This window comes from Spodoptera frugiperda, chromosome 14 (assembly GCF_023101765.2).
Source record: "Spodoptera frugiperda isolate SF20-4 chromosome 14, AGI-APGP_CSIRO_Sfru_2.0, whole genome shotgun sequence".
Classification (NCBI taxonomy): Eukaryota; Metazoa; Arthropoda; class Insecta; order Lepidoptera; family Noctuidae; genus Spodoptera; species Spodoptera frugiperda.
This window is the reverse complement of record NC_064225.1, coordinates 2,375,821-2,381,820: the sequence shown is the minus strand read 5'-3', so window position 1 is coordinate 2,381,820 and position 6,000 is coordinate 2,375,821. Positions and strand designations below refer to the sequence as shown.

At 34.5% G+C, this 6,000-nt stretch overlaps 1 protein-coding gene across 1 annotated transcript in view; it reads left to right on the top strand.

Moving 5' to 3' along the window:
• Positions 1-711: 711 nt before the first annotated feature.
• LOC118279124 (cell adhesion molecule Dscam2) overlaps positions 712-6,000 on the top strand; it is a 185,249-nt gene continuing 179,960 nt past the window's right edge. The window contains exon 1 of the mRNA XM_050698496.1: positions 712-922. The gene's annotated coding sequence lies outside the window, so the exon portion shown is untranslated. The remainder of the gene's footprint in view (positions 923-6,000) is intronic.

Genomic DNA, 6,000 nt, shown 5'->3' with positions numbered 1-6,000 from the left:
CAAAGGGAAAATGCGAAATCGACTACTTTGTTCCGGAAAATGGCAAACGGACACGCCATATGAATCAGAAGAACAAGCTTTAAAAAAAAATATTTTGTACCTAGACTGCAATTATTTAAAAAATATTATTTGTCCTAGTAACTGATATAGCTAAACTATACTAAAAAAAATATTACATGCTGTTTTGTTAGTTGGTTTCAAAAATATTCCCATAGACATCGAAAATTTTGTCTCTGAAGAACTACCCTTATCATTTATCATCTTCTTCCTCAAACTTCCTCAAAAAGAACTTAAACATTTTAAAATTACTTTTGCTTCAGCATCAGGAAGTCAACATCAAAACAGAAAATGTAGAACAAACTTTTTTGGGCATCGTTCAAATCACTGACATTATCTCAACAACACAAAACCGTACGAAAGTTACTTCAAAACATTTTCACGACATTAAACGTTCATAATACAAAACTGGAGACATTAAAATTCCATGCGCTTTCTTCCAGACTACCATTTGTACACAAATTACTATATGTCCATATGAAGATATCGTTATGCCGCCAAAATTCAAACAAATTTAATATTGCTGGTAAAACATTTTACCTACAATCTAACTTGGTCCTTATGACTCTACAATAAGGACGAAATCAAATTTAAAGCTACGGAGAGCAGCTGTAAATAGGAACTTTGTGTAACTTGACAGGGATGTTTCGCATCAGTACGTTGGTAGACGCAGCGGCGCACGGACGCGTGTCGCTCGCTTCGCTCCCCGCGAAATAAAGTTCGGAATTTAAAAAGTTTGCTCCGCGATGTCAGACATATTGGATTTTTCGTGAAACTTTTCTGTGTTGACATTGATAAGTTGTTGTTTTTTTTTAACGTTTTAAAACTGTGTAAAATGTGAGTTTGGCTGTACTGGGTTTTGTAGGTAAGTCCGTCGAATAAGAGGATTTTAGGATTTGCTCGTTAAATTGTATGTCCGTACTCGAGTAACATTGTTAAAATTTTCATTTCGGATTATCAACTCTAAATGTTTGATCGTTCACGCTTGTATTTGCGTCCTAAATATAATATGAAATGACATATGATTTGATTAAAATAAAATTGTGCTATGAATTTTGCTGATAAAAGATTTTCGTGTAACTACGGATTAAAATTGAATATTCTGGGGTAAATATATTTTCAGATCAAATAAATTCATTTTTGTTGGAATATATTTCTTTCGTTTGAATATCACAGATATTTTTTTTTTCAAAGGTAAAGGGATCAGTAACTTATAATATTTGTTTTGTGTAAGCCACACAACGATAGATCGTACTATAAAATAGATAATTTAAGATTCATCCTGACGCATAATAAATACGATTAAAAAATATATATATTCCAGATATTTTCTTCGACCTACCATCCAGTGTAATGTTTAACGTAATAAGCTAAACACATTATTAAAATTATATTATGGTAGAAGTTACATTTGATGATACAAAGCAATTTGAAAGTTCTGAACAGTTTGAACAAGAGGGATGATGACGGGGTACGAAAATAAAATCTATTTAGTCCGTCAGTTAGGTAATGAAAAAATATTAGACACGTATTTTTTATTTCTCATATAAGATAGCAATACTTAGATAAAAGAAATTAAAGTTTAGGAGTGAGAGCAAATAAGCTTTTAGTATAAAATTTACTTAGAAGTGACATCACGCGATATTGCAAATCGATATACCGTCTAAAGTATGTGTTTCCGTAACAAAATAAAAAATACGTGTAATGATTTAAAATAATCTATATTTTTCCTATTGCATCCAACAAAGGTTATATAAAAGGTAATATCATAGTAAATTATTATTTTACCAAATTATCAACGCTACTCTATTTCCTAATTAATGAGATGCAATAATGATTGTTTAGTACAAAGTTAATGGCGCCCAACTGGGACCGTTATACAACATCAAAGGTCCCATTTGGGCGCCAATTATCTAGTACAGTGTTATTTAACATTTTCGGGGAAATATTTTGGAAACTAGGATAAATAGAGGATTACGCTTGGTAATAGTTGTTTGGAAATGAGTACAGAGAGAGAGAGAGAGAGAGATATTTATATCATCCAATGGGTAGGCCAATTTCCATATCGAAAGAAAAAAAAACGAAAGGAAGAAAAGTGTTGGAGAGCCATGCTTCGGCACGAATGGGTCAGCTCAACTGGCCACGCATTGATACCACGACCTCATAGAAAATCGACGTGAAACAACGCTTGTGTTGTGTTTTGTTGTATGAGTGAGGTTACCGGAGACCCAATTACCCCCCTCCCAATCTTCCCAATCCCCGATTGCTTACCATCAGGTGATCCGACAACTCGTTTACCGGCTTAAACCATAGAAAAAAACTATTTTGTGTAGAACTTGATACATTACACTTGTGACGTTGATACGATATCATTCTAAAAGTTTGAGAGGGTCAAAAAACTTTTCAAGGTCACGGAAAACTCCCATTTTAAGTTGAGAGTGTATTCGTCTGTTGGGATTGAAAGTAAAATAAAATATATCCATCTTCATTTCATACCCTCCTGAGGTTTTACGTTTCAAAAATTAGAATTTGATGCTAAAGTTAAGTCTAAATATTACGAGTATGTTTTGGAAGTGATTTTCTGCCAATTTTAAAAGTTTGTGCTTAGGATATATTAGGTTTAGATTTTGTTTGTATTTGTTCCGATTTAAAGTCGAGTGGTTGTAAAGATGAATATTAAGTTATGACTACTTAAGTTCAATTTCTATTTATATGATTAATTTTCTCATTTATTTGTCCAAAATTTCAATCGTAGCCTAAAATTTATTTAAAATTACTATCGTGAGACTTAAGTACTATGTTAATTAAATATCACGGTTTACTCACGTATATTGATGGAGAAAAGCTCTATTAGTTTCGAGTTATACATCTTCATTATGAGCAGCGTGCGCAAATATGTTATACATATTTATAATAATATAAAAATCTAAAATGTGTCAATATAGCATAGTTATTATACACAAACACACCTCACGTCTATTTACCATTGGGGTAGGCAGAGATAATGGAACGCCAATTGCTACAACTTCTTACATACTTCTTTCGCTACATCAAGAGTCATCTGTCTGTTCATACATGCTCGTCGGTTAAGGGTACTTCAAATTTGAACCTTCTGTAATATAAGTTTTTAAGCTGACATGGTCACTAATACTAGTATTACAACTTAAAACGGGATATTTACCATGTTTTGGGACAAGCCCGTTGCTACCTCCCATACCGCTGCAACTCCTGTAAGCCAGGATCTACAGTAGATACAACCATGAAAACACAGGAACACTGAAGCCTTTCAGGCACATTAATGAGTGTCTTGGATCCCGCAAGAAAATAAATCAGAAGATATTAAAGGAGAAGAAAATGAAAACGATTGAATTTTCGGTCTAGTCTGTCCGTCAGTGAAGCTAGGCACTATCTATTATAACCTACTTATAATTCAAAATAAACCAAAGTCTTCCTTCAAGTGAACCTTCACTACAAGCAGGCTCCCCACTGCGCCTGGTACTGACGACGACACCAAATGTCTACGTGAGTACATGGCAGGTGACATGACTTGCTCTTACATTGTAAACTCAACTGCAAGACTAGCAGCTTAAGGTTTAATGTCACTTGCAGGTTGGAGAAGGACAAGAATTACTTTTGTGTTTTCTTTTTGTCTTTATGTAAAATTGTGATTGAAGAGATTTAAATATGGCTCTGGATGTATGTAAGAAAAGTTTTGTGTTTGTATGATTTCCTAGTTGTCTAATAGAAGTGTGGGAGAGCCATGCTTCAGCACGAATGGGCGGCTCGACCGGAGTGATACCACGACCTCACAGAAAACTGACGTGAAACAACGTTTGCGTTGTGTTTTGTTGTGTGAGTGAGGTTACCGGAGGCCCAATAACGCCCCCGTCTCAATCTTTCAAATCCCCGATTCCCCATCAACCCTAAAATATCTAATCCTCAAAAGGCCGGCAACGCATTTGTAACGCCTCTGGTGTTTCGGGTCTTTAGTCATTATTTTTTTCCCTAAACAGTCTATTAATGATTAATTTTTTGTAAGTAAAAAGATATCAAAATGACATGCATCATTTCAAAATTAATTTAATCACCTAAACCAAAATACACTAGACACAATAAAACCGATATGCAAATCAAGTCCACATCGTAAAGCCAAAATTAGTTCCCAATGATAGTAAAATTTAATTCAAATTAAAATATGTAGCTGTTACGTTTTACGGCGGTTGGTTAGAACGGCATTTCATGGGACCCTAGTTGAGGAGATGTTATACCGTATAATTGTTCCCCAAGCGTTTATTAGGGGTAGAAGTTTAATATAAAGGGTATTAAGGTAGGGCTAATAAATTAATATTACTGTTTGTTTTATTGTTAGTTTATTTGGAAAGTTTTTGTGAAGGTAACCTTGACGTCTTGATTTTAAGGTTATAGTTTTACAACTATAACCTTAAAATCTCAATCAGTAATTTACATTACTAGCTGTTTTGACCGGCTCTGCTCGGCTTCTATTGGTCGTGGCGTGATGTTTGAAAGCCTTTAACTTTCCTTAATAATTAGTGGGCTATCCAACACAAATGGAATTTTTGAAACGGATATACTTAGTGGTTTCGGTTTAATGAAAAGACAGAGACGTTACTTTCCTATTTACATAATTTATGACCTATTAGTTGTAGCGTGATGTTTTAGAGCCTATAACATCGATAAATGCACTATCTAACACAAAAGGACAGTATACAGTTTTTTGTTTTTATATCTCCGTATGGTCACTATCTTGGTCATTAGCTATTACCATCAGGATAAGATACAATACGACCCACAAAGAAGCACGAAGTCTGCCCACGAGCATCACATTCATGCAGACCATAAAAACACCCAGACATGTTTTTGTCAACCTTTTGAAACTGAAACAATTTAGAAAGTTAATTGTTTTTAACAAGATAGCAAGCTAATCATAACTATGTCCTACTAACGGGGCTCTCGGGAATAATTTAAACTAGTATTCGCATTGTAGTCAAAATATAGCCATAAATTGTGTAGTTTCACCATGTATTTACACTTTATATAAATACATAAGGGTTATTATTCTTTGAAACATGTAGAGAATATTTTTACTATAGCCTTAAATAGTAACAATGAATTAACAATGAATTTATTTTTGTAAATAAGCTACAAAAAAGAACTCTATATAACATGTCAAAATTATTATAAAAAAATCTAGATGAGGTCGGCATTTCCTAACGAACTACTCTGAAAAGAAATGCCGAAACAATTTCAGTAGCATTTAGCATAAAATATTTAAATTATTTTTTGTGGCATAACAGGCAAATGAGCAGACGGATTACCTAATGGTAAGCCATCAGCGCCGCGTGTGGATATTAGAGGAATCACTGCTGTGTTGCCGGCCCTTTTTTTAAGGTGAATTAATACCAACGGTATACAAATTTAAACAAATAGATAGTAACAATAAGCCACTTATATATCATCTCATATCTCACACGAATAACGCAACTCACCTGTGACTCCTCTGGTGTTGCGGGTGTCCATGGGTGGCGCTGATCGCTTACCATCAGGTGTCTCATCTGCTCGTTTGCCACCTATTCCACAAAAAACAAAACACGAATAGTGACTGAATAGCTAAAACAGCTAAAACCGGAAAACGGATCATCGCCATTGCCCATGAACACTCGAAACACCAGAGGCGTTACAAGCACGTTACCAGCCTTTTGAGCATTAGGAATTTAAGGATTTTTGGAAAATCGGGGATTGGAAAGATTAGAAAGGAAGTAATTGGGCCTCCAGTAACCTAAATCACACAACGAAACATATATAAAAAGAGAAAAATACGCTCTTCTCTTGAAAGTTTCAAGGTCGTATCGCTTTGAAAAAATAAACGGTTACATAACTCCAGTATCCAAAAGCAAGTCTACCTCCTAAGCAATCAATCAGTCA